This window comes from Megalobrama amblycephala, linkage group LG20 (genome assembly GCF_018812025.1).
Source record: "Megalobrama amblycephala isolate DHTTF-2021 linkage group LG20, ASM1881202v1, whole genome shotgun sequence".
In the NCBI taxonomy this organism is placed as follows: Eukaryota; Metazoa; Chordata; class Actinopteri; order Cypriniformes; family Xenocyprididae; genus Megalobrama; species Megalobrama amblycephala.
Window position 1 is genome coordinate 17,056,954 of NC_063063.1, and position 19,496 is coordinate 17,076,449.

Sequence of the window (19,496 nt, forward strand, 5' to 3'; positions counted from 1 at the left end):
GTGAAATGGCTTGGCTATGTCAAAAACTTGATTTATTGGATTTTGTTCAGGTGTATCTTTGGGATTTGTAGGTGTAATGAAATCTACTCTGTAGAATTTATCATAAAGAAAATAGAAAAAAAGAAATTATACTTCTAAAATTCAAAAATAGTGAACAAACGTTAGCTTGGTTGCTTTGACTGCTCTGGCGAAAGTAGCTGAGAGAAAACTAAACAGTCTTGACTGTCATGTGAGTGAGTCTCCCTTTATCCCTGGTTCGCTTCATGCAGTCATGTGACATGGTTGCATGTTGTGTGACAAAGGCAGGCTGTTCTTTAAAATCCCTCGGTAAGCCTCAGTGTCAACTGCTGGCCTTTACAACTACAGTTAAGTTCATGTGTGCTTGGATTCTAAAAACCTCCTTTTCATCTCCTACAGTAGTCAGATACACAGCATGTGTGGCTTTGATATTCATATGGCTTTCTGGATTACAGAAGCATGCGACTTAGAAAGTCCAAGTCAGCAATATTCACATGAGCAAGATTAGGCACAAGACATTCTTCCGCCTTATTACTTGTAGCAGTGATACAACAGTGCTCAGTACATATTGCTGTCTTTGGAAACATTTGGAAGGATCTGACAAAATATCCTTTTAAGGTCACACTTTATTACAAGCTTTATTAGCTATCCTAACCTTAGTATATACAAACATGCATGTGAATGTCAGTAGCTTTCATGCTTTGATTTTAGTGTATTTAAAGACCCCCACCTCCCATTTCATGCAAAGTTGTTTTAATTGACCTTTATGGAATAATTATAAAGATCAATTTAAAAAGTGATATACTGCCCTCTACTGATTTAATTGGTATAAAACATAAAGATGCCCCTTTTAACCACAACACACACATCTGATGATGTATCTGTACATTGCATTGTACTTTGTATGCGATTAATGATTGGTAGTCTTTTAATTCAGTTTATTCTGATAAGCTGCACTGTAAATAATGGTGAATTTTGCTATTATGCTGTTTTTTGCTATCTGGCAATAAACCTTCGTTTTCAGTGACTATATGCCAGCCTATCAAAGGTAGGACTTTTAAAACAGGAATTGAGTTGTTTTAATAAGATTTTCTATGGATATTTTAGATCAATGGCTGTCATTACATATGCTTTGAGAATTCATTGAATGATCTGTGAAATCATAAGATCTTTGGCTGAAATACAAATTCCACTGAATTAAGGCATGACAATAGAATGAAAGGAAGCATTAAAGTAAGTAATAGTATTTAATAATAATATTTCATAATATGCTCTCCAAGAAGAAACAGATTTTATATCTGTATTTTATAAATGTATTGCCATGAAACAGGACTTACCAGATTTTTATACACTCTAGAGTCTACTCTGTTGTGTGGTATTATGTTTTGTCATTTTGGCATTTACACTTAAACTACCTTTACACTACCATTCAAATGTTTGGAGATTTTTTAATGATTTTTTAAACAAGAAGTCTCATTGCTACATTTATTTGATTAAAATACATTAAACAATAATGTTGTGAAATATTATTACAATATACAAGTAAAGAATTGTTTTCTATTTAAATATATAATTTAAAATGTTATGTATTTCTGTGATAGCAATGCTAAATTACTTTTCAGTTTCACATGATCCTTCAGAAAGCATTCTAATATGCTGATTTGGTGCTCAAGATTTCTTATTATTATCAATGTTAAAAACAGCTGAGGTACTTGACATTTTTGTGAAAACCGTGATACATTTTTTAGGATTCTTTGATGAACAGAAACTTTACAAAAAATACATCTTTTGCAACAATGTAAAAGTATTTACTGTCACTTTTCATCAAACAAATGCATCATTGCTTAATAAAAGTATTCACCCCCCCGACCTCAAACATTTGAATGGTAGTTTACATTAAAAAGAATGACCATGATATTCTTCAAAATTCCTCTTTAAGTTAAACTGAAGAAGTAGTCATACAGGTTTGGAATGACATGGTTTCATTCTTATTTTCTTCACTTATTAAGGTAATACAGATTTACTCTTGTCTTATATCACCACGTGCTGAACGTAGCAGACGCTGTATACAATACATGTTCTTGTGAAGAGAAGCCACTGTTTCAGAACTCATGGTTTCTCATATGGCCTGTATCTCAAGTGTGATCGACACAGCTTTCGTTCCTCTCATCATCAGCGGATAAAAAAAAGTCCTGTGCGTGAAGAAATTCTCCATGCTGATTTGCACAGATATCTTTTCCCACTCTAACATCTCCTGTATGGCCTTACATGTGTATGTCATTTGCAGTCCATTTGTACATCGCAAATATGTTTCATAGACCCATTCTGGGAAATGCACCTCTGGTTAGTTAAAATTGAATATACTGTATTAAAAAGACCTATAGTTGCCCAGCAATGGGCTTGCAAGTAAGACATGTTCCAGGATGAACATATTTTGTTGATCCTGTAGCAACATTCCTGTCCAAAAATTTAGTCAACCATATCCCTATACCCCTAATATCCCTATACCCCTAAACCTAACCCATAAGTTATCCCTAAAATCAGAGAGAAATGATAGGTGAATAACACTGATGTAGAAGCATAACCCTGTTGTAAGCCTAAACTTGACATAAACTGTAAACCTGTCCCTCAAATCGGATTGGTTGACTGAAATGTTGTTCCAGGATCAACAAAGATGGTGATCCAGTTGTACTTGGTGAAATAACATTCACCAACATGACATATGGCTAGAGGTTTGGAAAATGGATGGATGGAGATACTTTTTACTCCAGAAAAAAAATTCTCATGCAATGTTCAAAAAAGCTTTTGAACATTTCTACCATTATGGCCCATGAAACAGACTTTATTGAGGTATTGTTAACTAAAAACTATTCAAAATCATTTTTGTAAATTTAAATAAAGCTGAAATAAGATCAAATATAAATATTAGAGGAAAAACTTGAAATTGGAAACTAAGTGAAATAAGTTGAAGTACTAAAATTACTAAATCTGAATTTAAATTAAGCTAAAAAGAAATGGTAAAAAAAAAACTAAAAGATAAAAGCTAATTCAAAGTATTTAAAAAACTATATATAAATAATCCTTGTTTTACTGTGTTCAATTTAGACATTTTTATTATTATTATTATTATTTTATTTTATTTTTTTTAAATGAGAATTAGGAATTAATTAAAATATCAGAATTTCAGTTTGGACAACTATGTTAAATGCACAAAGAAGAGTGTTTTATGTAGCTGTTAATGAATTTGGCAAAATCTTAAAGTGCATATATCAACCCACTAATGCATGTGGGATTTGTTTACCCAGGTGAAAAATATATTTAGCTACCACTTGTAGCACTATGGGTTCAAATGTACTATAAGTGGTATCTAAATACATTTTTTAAATACAGAGATAGTACAGGTGCTGGTCATATAATTAGAATATCATGAAAAAGTTCATTTTTTAATTGTAAATTATTTTTAAAAATGAAACTTTCATATATTCTAGATTCCCTACATGTAAAGTAAAACATTTCAAAAGTTTTTTTTTAAATTTTGATGATTGGAGCGTACAGCTCATGAAAGTCCAAAATCCAGTATCTCAAAATATTAGAATATTTCCTAAGATCAATCAAAAAATGGATTTTCAAAACAGAAAAGTTCAAGTTCTTTAAAGTATGTTAATTTGTGCACTCAATACTTGGTCGGCAGCACATATTACAGCAAATGACTTGCTCCTAGCACAAATTACAGCATCAGTGAAGTGTGGCATGGAAGTGATCAGCCTGTGGCACTGCTGAGGCACTATTGAGCCTTCAGATCATCTGTATATTGTTGGATCGACTGTTTCTCATCTTTCTCTTGAAAATATCCCATAGATTCAGGGGTCAGGCATGTTGGCTGGCCAATAAAGCACAGTAATATCATGGTCAGCAAACCACTTGGAAGTGGTTTTTGCACTGTGGGCAGGTGCTAAAGTCCTGCCGGAAAAGGAAATCAGCATCTCCATAAAACTTGTCAGCAGATGGAAGCATAAAGTGCTCCAAAATCTCCTGGCAGATGGCTGCATTGTCTTTGCACTTGATAAAACACAATGGACCAACACCAGCAGATGTCACGGCCCCCCAAATCATTACTAACTTCAGAAACTTCCCACTAGACTTCAAGCAGCTTGGATTCTGTGCCTCTCCAGTCTTCCTTCAGACTCTGGGACCATGATTTCAACATGAAATGCAAAATTTACTTTTATCTGAAAAGAGGACTTTCGACCACTGTTCACTGTCCAGTTCTTTTTCTCCTTAGCCCAGGTAAGATGCTTCTGGCGTTGTTTCTGTTTCAGAAGTGGCTTAGTAGTTCTTTTCCTGAAGATGTCTGAGTGTGGTGGCTCTTGATGCACTGACTCCGGCTTCATTTGACTCATTGTGAAGCTCTCCCAAGTGTTTGAATCAGCTTTACTTGACAGTATTCTCAAGCTATTGGTCATCCCTGTTGCTTGTGCACCTTTGCCTACCCAATTTCTTCCTTCTAGTCAACTTTGCATTTAATATGCTTTGATACATCACTCTGTAAACAGCCACCACATTCAGTAATGACCATCTGTGACTTACTCTCTTTGTGGAGGGTGTCAATGATTGTCTCCTGGACCATTGCCAAGTCAGCAGTCTTCCCCATTAGTGTGGTTTCAAAGAATAAGAGATACCCGGAATTTTTACTGTAGGGATGGTCATTTAATGAAACTCAAATGTAAATATTCTAATATTTTGAGATACTGGATTTTGGACTTTCATTAGCTGTACGCTCTAATCATCAAAATTAAAAAAAAACTTTTGAAATGTTTTACTTTACATGTAGGTAGGGCTGGGCGATATATTGCATGCGATTCTCACGCGCATTTCGTCAGTAAAGCCGGTTCCCTGATTACCGCTAAATCGCCATCACCTGCTTTCAAATGGAGCGGCATTTAATAGACAGAGCCGTAGTTCACTGATAAGCCACGCAATATCACGTTCATATCGCAGATGAATCGCCTTCGATAATGAACGCGATATTTGCGTGGCTTATCAGTGAACTACGGCTCTGTCTGTTAAATGGCACTTCATTTGAAAGCAGGTGATGGCGATTTAGCGGTAATCAGGGAACCGGCTTTACTGACGAAATGCGTGTGAGAATCGCATGCGATATATCGCCCAGCCCTACATGTAGGGAATCTAGAATATATGAAAGTTTCATTTTTAAAAATAATTTACAATAAAAAATGAACTTTTTCACGATATTCTAATTATATGACCAGCACCTGTATATTAAAAGCACATTTTAGTTCATATTTCATGCTGTCTCAAAATAGCACAGTCGAGTACACTTCTTAAGATTATCTAAAAAAGGACAAAAGAAGAATTTTTAGTATATTAAGTACAAAATTAGTGCACGAAAATAGAGCTCTTCAAGTATATTATAGAAATGTACTTTTTTTCACCTGGGTAAACAATTGGTTAGAAACTCTTCCTCTGTTCATGCACTTGGGTCGTGAACAGCCCACAAAGCCTGAGGGGCAAGCATTTTATTCGCCTGGTCTCCACAGTAACATGGCTTATTTGATCTACTTGCATGGATGTTGTGATTCATACCATGCTCTTATATCTTGATCTTGTCATACACCGATGACGTCAGGCCTGTTAAAATCAGAACAGCATAACCCTTGTACAATGTCAAAACAGGTCTACATTAAGCAGAGCACAGAGCAGGCCATGCCACTTGTGATGGGAATCCTGGCTCTTTATAGTGAGCCATGCAGATCCTTCCTTTCAGCTCAACTTTGAGAGCCCTGACTCTTTTGGCTCCCAAATGCATTCACACTTACTGGCTTTAACAAATCAGAAAAATTTAGAATAGTACTAAACCACATGATTTCCAGAATACCACAATTTTACATTGTTAAATAATGTAAAACATCAAACATTATTAAACATTATTACTGAACATTTGATTTAATTTGAACTATCCAAAACACACCATTGCAAAATCACACTCAGAACAAAGTGTGCCATATAAAGAAAACATAAATAGCCTATGTCCAAAACAGCTGCATTAGTATTAACAGTGAACACTGTTGTAACAACTCATAATGTAATAACAAAGCATAATGTAAAAACTCCACATGATATATAAGTATTATTAATGTAATCAAATGTTCATAATGTAATCATTTTCTCAGAACATAATAAATCTTGTGTTCATAATGTAATAACAAGACTAGTCAACTTCAATGCTCTGCTACCATGAAGTTTTAAGCTTGACGTCGACTAGTCGCTGATTTTAACACCAACAACATGGCCAACTGTCAGAAGACCATACTGTTTTGACTTAATGTAGGCCTACTATATATTTTCTAACTGATTGGACTTAACGGTTTTAATATAAATCACTATCAAAATTGTGGGAACATGACTATCGAGGTGCTGAGATCGAGCGAGGTGCTCCGGCCAGAATGACGGGGGTCTCCTCCCCTATGCCCCGTGCGGCCGGTTTTTCTGGCTCCGGCCAGAATGACGGTTTGCCGGCGTGTAGGCAGGGTGATTTGAGGATTACGGTAAGGGCTTCCCCGCCGAGAACGGCTCGACGATTGGTACCTCGGGACGGGTCGCGCTGGTCCTCAGCGTCCCGCCCCGATGCCTTTCTTTCTGGAAGTGCACGATGAGGTGACCAAGTCTTGGCGGACGCGTTTGCTCTAGACCTGGTCCCTCGTCCGCCTTCACCACCTTTGACGGCGGAGAGGCTAAAGGATATACGGGTATCCCCCCAGTCCAAATGTCTGTAGCGATGCAGCTGTGTCCTACGGCCTCCGGCTGGCGCGGTGAACCATGCCTTCCGTCCCAGGTCCCGACCTCGCTCTCCGGGCGACTAAGGTGACAGCACGCTCTGTTGGTCAAACGATGGCCACGCTTGTGGTCCAGCAGCGCCATCTATGGCTGAACCTGGCTGACATGAGGGAGACCGATAAATATCGGTTCCTGGACTCCCCCGTGTCCCAGGCCGGCCTTTCGGCGACGCGGTGGAGAGCTTCGCCCAACAGTTCTCCACCGCCCAGAAGCAGGCTAAGGCCATTAAACATGTCTTGCCCCGCCAGCCAGCTGCTGCCTCCACCCAGCCGGCGACGCAACCTCAGCCTGCTCTTCGCCGAGGGCACCCGCCCGCGTCGTCCTCCGCCCCTGCTAAAGTAGCAAAGCAGCAGCCTCCACCAGCCAAACAGCAGGGTGCCGGCCGCGGACGGAGCGCTCCGCTTCTCCGAGCGGAAATTGCTGTCCTCCTGGCGAAGGATGCAATCGAGCCGGTCCCTCCAGCCGATATGAAGTCAGGGTTCTACAGCCCCTACTTCATTGTACCGAAGAAAGGAGGTGGGTTACGGCCAATCCTGGATCTGCGAGTCCTGAATCGGTCCCTTCACAGGCTGCTGTTCAAGATGCTTACGCAGAAGTGCATTTTCGAATGCATCCGTCCCCAGGATTGGTTTGCAGTGATAGACCTGAAGGACGCGTACTTTCATGTCTCGATTCTGCCTCGTCACAGACCCTTTCTACGGTTTGCGTTCGAGGGTCGAGCGTATCAGTACAAAGTCCTGCCCTTCGGGCTGGCCCTGTCGCCCCGCATCTTCACGAAGGTTGCGGAGGCGGCCATTGTTCCCCTCAAGGAACAAGGCGTTCGCATTCTCAACTATCTCGACGATTGGCTTATTCTTGCCAGTTCACGAGAGCAGTTGTGCGAACACAGGGACCTGGTGTTGTCTCACCTCAGCCGGTTGGGTCTTCGGGTCAACTGGGACAAGAGCAAACTCGCCCCCGGGCAGAGGATCTCTTATCTCGGTATGGAACTGGACTCGGTCGCCCAGACTGCGCGCCTCACCGAGGAACGCGTCCAGTCAGTGTTGAACTGCCTGAGTTCGCTCAAGCGCAGGACAGCGGTCCCACTGAAAGATTTTCAGAGGCTCCTGGAGCATATGGCATCCGCAGCCGCAGTTACGCTGCTCGGATTGCTTCATATGAGGCCGCTTCAACACTGGCTTCACGACCGGGTCCCGAGATGGGCGTGGCAGCGTGGCACATTCCGTGTCCCCGTGACACCGAATTGCCGCCGCACTCTCACCCAATGGTCAGACCCCTCGTTCCTGCGAGCTGGTGTTCCCCTTGAACAGGTGTCCAGGCATGCTGTGGTCCACACATGCCTCTGCCATGGGGTGGGGTGCCACGTACAACGGGCATGCAGCTTCGGGACTGTGGACGGGACCAAAGCTTCATTGGCATATCAATTGCCTCGAGTTGCTGGCAGTTCGTCTTGCGCTGGGTCTCTTCAAGGAGCTGCTGACAGGCAAACACGTTCTAGTCCGATCAGACAGCATGGTGACCGTTGCATACTTCAACCATCAGGGTGGTCTAAGCTCCCGTCACATGTCGCAACTCGCCCGCCATCTCTTGTTATGGAGTCACAAGCATCTGAGGTCACTTCGTGCCATTCATGTCCCAGGTGTGCTCAACCGTGCAGCCGACGAGCTCTCACGGCAGCCTCCACGTGCGGACGAATGGAGACTCCATCCCCAGGTGGTCCAGCTGATCTGGCAGCCCTTCGGCGAGGCACAGATAGATCTGTTCGCCTCCCAGGACACTGCCCATTGCCAGTGGTTTTATTCCCTGACCGCAGGCACCCTCGGCATGGATGCTCTGGCACACAGCTGGCCCCGGGGCCTTCGCAAGTATGCGTTCCCCCCAGTGAGCCTTCTGACACAGTTACTGTGCAAAGTCAGGGAGGACGAGGAGCAGGTCCTGTTGGTGGCCCCGTATTGGCCCACCCGGACCTGGTTTTCGGACCTTATGCTCCTCGCGACAGTCCCTCCTTGGCCCATTCCTCTGAGGAGGGATCTTCTGACTCAGAGAGGGGGCACCCTGTGGCACCCGTGTCCCGAGCTGTGGAACCTCCACGTGTGGTCCCTGGACGGGATGCGGAGGTTCTAAGTGATCTCCCGCAAGCGGTCGTAAACACTATCACTTCCGCTAGAGCTCCTTCTACTAGGAACCTCTATGCGTTGAAGTGGAACCTGTTCATTGAATGGTGTTCCTCTCACCGAGAGGACTCCCGATCTTGCTCGGTCAGATCTGTGCTCTCCTTCCTGCAAGAGGGGTTGGAGCGAAGGCTGTCTCCCTCCACCCTCAAGGTGTATGTTGCCACCATTGCCGCACATCACGATGCAGTTGATGGAAAGTCCCTAGGGAGGCACGATCTGATTGTCAGGTTCCTGAGGGGGGCAAGGAGACTGAATCCTCATCGCCCTTCCTCCATACCCTCTTGGGATCTCACCTTAGTTCTTACATCTCTTCGGCGTCATCCCTTCGAGCCTTTGCAGTCAGTTGAGTTAAAAGAACTGTCGCTGAAGACCGTCCTCCTGGTTGCATTGGCCTCGCTCAAGAGGGTAGGGGACCTGCACGCATTTTCGGTAGAAAAATCGTGCCTGGAATTCGGGCCTGGGGATTCTCACGTGATCCTGAGACCCCGACCCGGATATGTGGCCAAGGTTCCTACCACTCCCTTCAGAGATCAGGTAGTGAACCTGCAAGCGCTGCCTTCGGAGGAGGCAGACCCAGCCCTAGCTTCGCTCTCTGTCCAGTTCGTGCTCTGCGCGTTTACGTGGATAGAACACGAAGCTTCAGGACCTCAGATCAGCTCTTTGTCTGTTACGGAGGCCAGCAGAAAGGGAAGGCTGTCTCCAAGCAGAGGATGGCCCACTGGATAGTGGATGCCACTGCCCTGGCGTACGATTCCCAGGGTGTGCCGTGCCTGTTCGGGTTGAGAGCTCACTCCACGAGAGCTCCACGCCTCGCTAGCAGATATCTGTAGAGCTGCGGGCTGGGCGACACCTAACACGTTTGCTAGGTTTTATAGCTTACGTATAGAGCCGGTTTCCTTCTGTGTACTCGCTTCAACCAGCCGGTAGACGCGTTGAACCCACTCTAAGTGTCGGCTTGCAATGCCATTCCCACCCCCTGGGCCGGATACGTGCATCCATTGACTCCAGTCGTGTTCCCCTTTGGCGAACCCTGTCGAGTTCCTCCGCCTCCCCCTTCGGCTCAGACATTGCGGAGTGTCTGATGCCAGGCCAACATCCGTCACTGACGTTGTCTGTTGGCTGGGTTCCATATGTGCGATCCCTCTACGTGAGCGGTCCCATATGTGTATTGTCCACGGTATAACTCCCTACGGTGAGCCCGTGTCTTCCCTTAGCAGAGCCAGTTCTGCTGTCACCTGTCAGATGAGTCTCCCCCTACTCAGGTGGAGCCATCCCAGGGACTCCATATGTGTGCTGCCCCACGGGCCAGTCCATATGAGTTTTCCACGTAATTTCCTTCCCCACTGGGTAGGTAGTAGCCTCCGCAGCGTCCCTCTTGGGTTCGCTTCCCCAGTGTAGTCTAGTTTACTTGGTGGGTAGATCGGAACAGCAGTAGACTCTCTTGACGTTAGCTCGCCCCCTTCACCGTCCCATGGGTGCGACGGGTGGCCGGGCTTTCGCTGGGCACTGGAAAGGGTTTCGTAACTGTGGCGTTTTAGTTGGGATCCCAATTCGTCGGTCACTACCAGAGCATGTGAGCGGAGTGGAGCGGGAGTGAGCGGGGAGCGCGAGCGGGCGGGTCTTAGACTGAGCGCAGAGCAGCATTTTTAAAAGGACAGAGTGTCGCTCTATTTCCCGCTCCAATTTCGCTCCAATTTCGCTCCGCTCACCACGAGTCTGAAGCATGCTCAGTCACGCCTGACCCAGAATCCATCTGTCTTTTACTGTCATCAACAGACTATTTTCATTCAAAACTCGGCTCAATAATGGAGTTCAAAAAGTACTTCAAAGAAGAAAACGAGAAATCATACAGGTGTACTATTAAAAAACTAACTAACAGTGACAATGTGGTACAAGAAAACGAATGTGGAGACATTGTTTCAATAAGTAAAGGTTCCTTTTGGAATCTAAAAAGGCACATTTCCCGAAGGCATGAAAGTGTGCTACGTGAACACGCTGGGAAGGAAGCCAAAGGTTAGCAAATTGAATACGGTAACTTGTAACAAAGTGTAAATTAATTATAGCTTAATATTCAAACAAATTCGTTTTGTCATTCAAGTAGGCATAATGGTTCGTTTTATTTCATTTGTGTCGTCCGTGAATTTGTATTTGATAGAGCGAGAGGAGCAGCAGCAACAAGAGACAACGGTTAAGGAATTAATTTTACAGCTTTTTTTTTTTGTACAATTGATATAAGCCAATTTAAATTTTAATCCTGCGCGCTGCGCAAAAGTTCAGTTATAAGAATGTTGGCCTAATAGTTCATTTACTTTCAAAACGTTTATGTATATTTTTGTTTAATTTTTTATTTATATTATTAGGCCCATTTATTCGTTTAATATTACAGGAATTTTTGTGATTAATTTGTCATTTGTAATTTGAAATAAAACATTTCTATTTGAAAAATGTTGTTGTTGCTCATTAGTTCTTTAGGAGGTAAGGCTGTGGTCTAAGCTAAAAGTCATATATAGATTTTTTTTTCTTTTTTGGAGCGAGCGGGGGGCGATTTGAGTGGAGCGCAAAGCAAACTGCGTTGAGCACTGAGCGATAATGAGCGGAGCGGCCTGATGTAGCTTTGAGCGGGGGAGCGGAGGGGTGAACAGTTCCGTGAGCGATGAGCGGAGATTCTCACCGCTCCACTCTGCTCACATGCTCTGGTCACTACTGATGTATGTCGAACGTGACCGACTGAAAGGGAACGTCTCGGTAACGTATGTAACCCTCGTTCCCTGAAGGAGGGAACGGAGACGTACGTCCCGTCGCCACAGTTTCTGTACCCTCGCTGCAGTGCGGACACCAGTATGTCTCCTCAGCGAAAAACAGAGTGCGGTTGCATCTGCTTCCTATTTATATCCCCCCGGATGTGGGCAGTGCGCATTATGCAAATATCGCACGCCAATGTTCATTGGCTTGTTTTAGTTCTCTCAAAGCTGATAGGGGCTGCCTTCCCAGAGCCCGCTGTAGGCCCAGAGGCCATTCTTCTGCCGCCCAAGCACCTTGCCCTGCCGGCGCCACCCAAGCGCCTTGCCCTGCCGGCGCCACCCAAGCTCCTTGCCCTGCCGGCACCACCCAAGCTCCTTGCCCTGCCGGCGCCACCCAAGCTCCTTGCCCTACCGGCACCACCCAAGCTCCTTGCCCTTCTGGGCAACATGCTTCTCGCCCTGCCAGTGCTGCCCTTGATGCCTGTCGAGCAGGCCCCACCCATGCCTTTAGCACCGCCCTGGCCATCAGCCAGGACACCAGACCTACTGGAGCCCGCCTGATCCATTCCTCCAGCACCACCCTGGCCCTCAACCCGGACACCAGACCTGTTTAGCCCACATGGTCCATTCCTCCAGCACCACCCTGGCCATCAGCCAGGACTCCAGAACTGCTGAAGCCCCCTTGGTCTGTCCCTCCGGTCCCGCCCTGTTTTTTTCCCAGGACTCCAACCCTGCCGGAGCCTCCCTGGCTCAACCCTCCTGTCCCTCCCTGGTCCCTTCTAGTGACTTTTTGGTTCTTCTGCAAATACTGACTTGCTCTTTCCAACCAACCACTCTTTCCAACCAACAACAGACCGTGACACAAGCAGGGGTGTAAATTTCATTTAACAGTTGGGGAGACTAACAAATTTTTTGAAGGGGACACAAATAATACAGCCAATTTATGTCCATTTTTCTTTTCTGTCATTTTTTTCTGGCCAACAACACAAAGCGCTAGTTTAAATAGTTAGGTTCATAGGTTCCCTTTCGATACTACACTCGTACTGCGTCGAACATCTTATTATTCATAAGACAAGACATATATGGGGAAAACTCCTTTTCTCTGATTACTGAAGCCTTTTTCATTCACGCAGTGAAAACTGCACAGCCATTGGTTCATGGATTAAAATCCACTGAATCCAGGGCATCCACTGAAGCGGAGCTCACCCATGTGCTGTCAAAGGCCATCGAACAGCTCTATTTGGAGAGGTCTGCACCTGAGGAACCCACACGCAGCCACTTAGACAAGTGGTTCCTGCCTGGACGCCACCAGGCGCTTCCTCAGCGGTCAGCGCCCTTCTTCCTGGAGGTCCATGACAAGCTTACAAAGTCATGGCGTGCCCCTTATTCTGCCCACCTGCATCCTTCTGCCTCTCATGCTCTCAACTCCATTGACGGCGCCAGGCAGAAAGGATATGAGAAGCTGTGGCTGCACACCTGTGCCCGCCTGCTGCCATTGGATGGAAGACAAAGTCCGCCCACCCATCAAAGCCCTGCCGCACTACGTCTGCCCTCACTGGATGGGCTTACACCTCGGCCGGCCAGGCAGCTTCTGCGCTACATTCGATGGCAAGCCGCCCTAAGCCGGTGCCAGCTCAGTAACCACCCAAAGACAAGCCGCCAACCATTCAGCCCACGTCACGGCCTGAGCATCGACGACGCTTGCATTCTGCTAAGCGCCACCCCCTCCAAAGTGACAGGGACCTCGGCCCAAGATAGTGCTGGACCCTGCACCTTAAAAGTCGGCCTGATGTCAAAAAAGATAGAGGAGGCCAGACCACCCTCCAAAATGCCTCCCTCAGTTTTTCGGCCACCTCGTTCAGTTCCAGGTGCTTGAAAAAATGTGTTTGTTGCCTGCACAGAGCCTGTTCAAATGCCCTGGCAGTGCACTGTTGTTATAGCGAATACAATAAAAAACAAAAATACTCAAAAAGAGAGCAAATTTTCTCTTCCACCCAATACACACACCACTGTCGCTCTCGGTGACTTAGTGCCAGAACATAAAACGAGGTTATGTACTCCAGTTCGCTCAACGGGCCCCGTTATCCAACGGAGTGGTCCAAACCTCTGTGGAAAGCAAGGACGCGCACGTCCTGCGTTCCGAGGTAAACATTATGCTGGCGAAGAGAGCCATGGAAGTCAGGTTTCTACAACAAGTACTTCCTCGTCCCCAAAAAGGATGGAGGTCTCCGACCCATCCTCGATCTCAGAAGCCTGAACAAGGCCCTGTTAAAACGCTTATTCAGAATGATCACTTTGAAGGAGATCTTCCCACAAGTGCGTTTATTTTCACATCCAGATAGCCCCCCATCACAGGCGATTCTTGAGATTCGCCTTCGAAGGGGTGGCATATCAATACACGGTCCTTCTGTTCAGGCTATCTCTGGCTCCCCGCACTTTTACGACAGATGGGTGTGCGCTTACTGAACTACCTCGACGACTGGCTCATTCTGGCCCAGTCGGAGGCGGAGCTGATATCTCACAGATCCATCATCCTCAACCACTTGGAGTGCTTGGAGCTCAGAGTCAATTTTTTAAAGAGCTCGTTATCCCCCAGCCAACGTGTCACGTTCCTGGGGATAATTTTAGACTCGACTCGCATGAGGGCCATGGTCACTCCAGAGCGAGCTCTGGTCATTCAGGATGCTAGGTCTAATGAGTTTGGCATCTCTGGCTCTGCAGCTGGGCTTGCTTTGCATGCGCCCTCTGCAGCGCTGGCTGAAACCAAAGGTCCCGTCCCAAGCCTGACAACAAGGTCATTGCTCACTCAAGGTGAACTTGGCATGCGCTGCAACCCTGGCCTCTTGGACGAATCCCTGCTGATTCGAGCTTCATATCAACCATCTGGAAATGATGGCGGTATATCAAGCTCTCCAAGCCTTCCTCCCTCTCAGGGGCGGATCTAGAAAATTATTTATAGGGTGGCAAAGGGGTGGCATGAGGTCTATGAGGGGTGGCAACACCAAAGCAAGCGCCCATGCATAGTTTTTGGAGATTTATGGCCTGACATACACAATTGTGTTCACAAACATTGCATTACCAAAATAAATAAGATTTCAATATCCATCATGGCACCAAGTAAAGGCACTATATGAAAAACATCAACAGATTTAAAATGAGTCTGACCTTGTATCACTAAAGGAGATGAACAGTTTTATTAATATTACACAGGGTACTTCGATGGCATAAATCACCTGTTTTAGTGCAAGTTAAAGAACAACAAAAACTTGTTTTTGCAAACAATTTTTGTGTTTCTGTTATTAACAGAGGTGGGGATGTCTGTGTGTGTTCACCCAGAACACACTATCAACCACATACTCTAGCAACACCCCAGCAATTGCAGCAAGAGTCTAGCAACCACCCAGAATCTCCTAGCAACCACCTAGCAACACTTTAGCAATCACCCAGAACATCTATATTCTGGCCTAACTGACCAAACTATTTATGTTTTTTAAACAAGACTTTAAGTTGGCTTTATGACAAGCCAGCATAAATTTGTCTTTTAAACTTTTAATCTAGTTGAAATGAAACAATTCAACATTTTCTCACAACTATAAACACAATCTCAAAACTATGCACCAACTTGTACAAACCTAAAACTTCCAGGTCAAAATAAAATGTTTTAGTCAAAAACTTATTCTTGTCTGACAAAATCAAACTTTGGCCTCAGATGACACACAAAACTTAACAAATACACAGACTACTGCACTGCCCAGTAGGGTTGTCACGATACCATAAAAATGTCTTACGATACTATACCAGCTGAAGTATCACGATACCAAGTAGTATCGCGATACCATGCAGTATACAAAATGAACCAAACTTTCATAAATACATGAAAACAGGCCAGATTTTTCTCTGAATACTTCATTAATGAGAATGAATAACAGGCTTTTATTACTAATCAAATGAATCATTGTAAACAAAATTCATCTTAGCACTGCACAGAAGCTGTATGAACTGACTTTACGATGTAGCATTTATGCATTTACACTTCAATTACAATTGCATAAATAATGTTATGATATTAATGTTTCAAATATAAAAATCTAAATATAGAAATAAAAATGTTGGCGGGGAAAAAAAATGATAGAATAGACCTACTTTTAGATGGTAAAAAAATGATAGAATAGGCCTACTTTTAGATGGGAGACTAAAGTCGCCAGTAGGTGGCAGCAAGTGTTAATGATTAAGTCAATGAATCATTCAACCGATTTGTTCAAAACGGCTGATTCATTCAGGAACGAAGCAAATGACTGTCTTAATGAATGGATTAGTGAGTCAGTGACTCGCCAATTTGTTCAAAACAGACTCATTTAGAAACTAAACAAAAACAGCGCTCTTGCTCGTGTCACGAACTATCAGGAGCATTTTTGCCAGCCTATCTTGAAATATCTAACCCTGACTGGGGAGCAGTATGTATATTAAAACATATAATACATTTATAATTATAAAATCACGATTGATATGATTGATAAGAACCGAGTGCAAACCCGCTATAGTTTATTGATGAAGGAATTGCATTTGTCTGAATCGTGTTCGCAAAGATGTTTCTAGAAACAAACTATTTAATCTTTTCCAGAAGTGGTCAAATGAGCAACGGAAAAACTGTGAGAATTCATTCTTATATAAAGATTTTATGACGTTAATTAAGTGAATTTCAGACCCTCCAGATAAAATGCAGTGCGAACAACAACGTGCAAGTGCAACTTTATCTCATTGCAAAATTAACTGAAGCATCAGGAAACAATAAGGCGCTAATTCTACAGAGCATTTACTACACATCGGCAGTCTCTTGTAATGTTTTTGCAGGCACGCATGTTCAATTGAAGTGTACCTGCCACACATACAACATTCCTTACGGTACTGACGATACTACCGTTTAAAAAATACAATGGCATCGCCAGTATTTTGAAGCTTTAGTATCGCGATACTACCGTAGTACCAGTACACCGTGCAACCCCAGTGAACACTAGTGAGATCAATTCATGTAACACTGTAACAAAAATACAGCTTACTGGGATTCAGGAATTATTTTGCAGCTCACTGTCTACTACACTATACAAAAATAAATTTACAGATACAGTAAAATACAGCAGTGATTTTTTTCTTTTTTCATTTTACTATTGTAAATTGATCTGGCAGTAGATATGTATGAACTTGGTATGCACCACAATACAGTATACTGTCAATTACAGTAAAACTAAATTCAGCATCCTATGCACATTTTGCCAAATTTTATTACAGTATATAAGGTACTATAGCGGTGTATTGGTCTTCTGACACAAGACAGTCATTTCTCAGATCTGCAAAATACAGTACAACAAATGGCTACAGAGAAAGTTGACAATCACAAGTTTGAGGGTGTACAGCAGGGCCGGGTCTAGGGGGGGGCTAGGAGGGGCAGTGCCCCCCCAGATTTCTCTTGTGCCCCTTCAACATCCCCAGGATACTTGTTTTTTTGTGATAGCACACAAAATGTAAAAAATATATCAACACTAAATTAGTTACATACGCAAATTACTATAAACATTGTGCGGTTGTATTTTTGTGGCACGCCTTGCGGCGCGCATCCTTTTACAGTTCTCCCTCACAGACACGCTCAGCACTTCAGGTGCTCACACCATGCTAGAATTGCCATAATTACAAGATTTCAACTTGTAAAAAGCATTCATGTCCTCATCCACATCCTTTTCCTAAGCAGTTTTCCAAGACTTTTGCACACCTTATCTGATCACATCTCAAGACGGCAAATGACAATCACATGAGCAGATGATATGTAGCTCCTTCATAAATGCGCTCTAGTCTCTATTTAAACGCGCACACACCGTTAATACATTGATACACGATAATGGAACACTTGGAAATTTAGCTTGGAATTTTAAAAATGTCATTTCCAAGTCATGAAAAATCTCAAAAATGAATAAATTAAAAGCTAAAAAAAAAAATATAGATGTAACTATTCTAGTAAAATATAAAAGTTTTGCTCAGTTATGTTCAGCTCTAAAATATTCTATCAGCATATTGCGCTATTTGTTGAATAGTAGCCTATTATTTGATGTGATAACACCTTACAGAATCTGCAAAATATCAATAATTTAAAAATACATAAATGAGATCAAAAATTGTTTTTGTTTTTTTTAGCACTGCAACAAAAATTTATTATTATGAGATGTTTACATATAGTCCACAATATATAATATCTGCCTTTACACAAATTAAGCAGTTCAAAAGTTTACATATACTTGATTTATTCTCAGTACTGTGTGTCATTAATTTACAACTGTTTTTATGATTTTTTTTATGATAAGTCCCAGTTTTGGGACTCTTCTCATACCCAACTGTTACAAATGGTGAAAACATTTACTGATACTCCAGAAGGAAACAATGCATTAAAATTCAGGGGGTATAAACATTTGCACAGGATGGTTGGGGGGTAGATTGTTTTTATTTTGTCTTCTGGAAAATGTTTTATGAAGCTTTTGTGGGATAGAACTAAAAAAAAGTAGATCTTTAAATAAAATAAGAACTTCCAGTCTTATTCTATTCAGAATTTCCAGTCATCCTGTTCATAGGTTTACAACCCACTGGCTCTCTTATTGTGTTGTGTTGTCTTGTGCATCAGTAAATGTTTGCAGCTTTTGATCATCCAGGTAACAACACACACTATTAAGAATCAAGCATATAAACTTTTGAACTGGATCTTTTGTGTAAATTCAGTCATTATTATGTCTTGTGGTTTTTATTTTTATATAGCCAAAATAACTGACCACAACTGAAATTAACCAAAAATATAAGGGGGAAAAACACGAAAAAGGAATGAATCATGCAACCAGATCTTCTAATGGTTTCAATTTCTTCAATGAACCAAGTTGTCTTAAAAGTTCCACTTTTAAATTTTACCATTCTTAAAAATTTAGAGTAAATCCAAAATTCTTTCTTAAAAACAGAAAACAATGGCTTTATTTTAAGGAACCTACAGTAAATGAATATAACATTTTCCCAAAATGAAAATATTGTTCAGTAGAAATTGAATGTGTACATCTTCCATTATTATACCAAAAGTTATGGTTTTTTTTTTTTTAGAAAATGAAATCAAATTAATTGTAATTTTAAGCCATTTGTATGTTAGACCAAAATTCTGTAAACAGTCTAATTAAACAGTTGTACTAACTAAACAGTCAAAAAACAAATGTACTGTTGTTTCACTTTCAGAATCACACAAAGTACGTTTGTGATTAATATTAAATCTGAAGCTGTTATTAATCTGAAGAAATCTGAAAAATGGAGGAAACTGTTTAGTAGTTAAAAGGGGGTGGGGAGATCATAAACCTATGAATCATAAATCATATTATGCTGCCCCACCAAGTTTTCGAAATGTAAGTTTAACCCCCCTGTAAATTATTCATTCAGCTCTCTCTCAGATTTTGACTGGCGTGTGTCATCAGCTTTGCTACCTAATGTAGTCATTCATTGTTAAACGTTTTGAGAAAGGTGTCTTTGTTTTGAGAACTGAACGAATGGTTTGGGAAACTGGGCCAACTGAATCACTTATAATGTGTTAGCAATCGAGAAAAGCTAAAATACATTTAGATTCTTACCTAACTAGTTTCTGTGATCGGGATCTTCTTATTGATTTCATGTTACCGTTTCGTCGGATGGCAAAAAG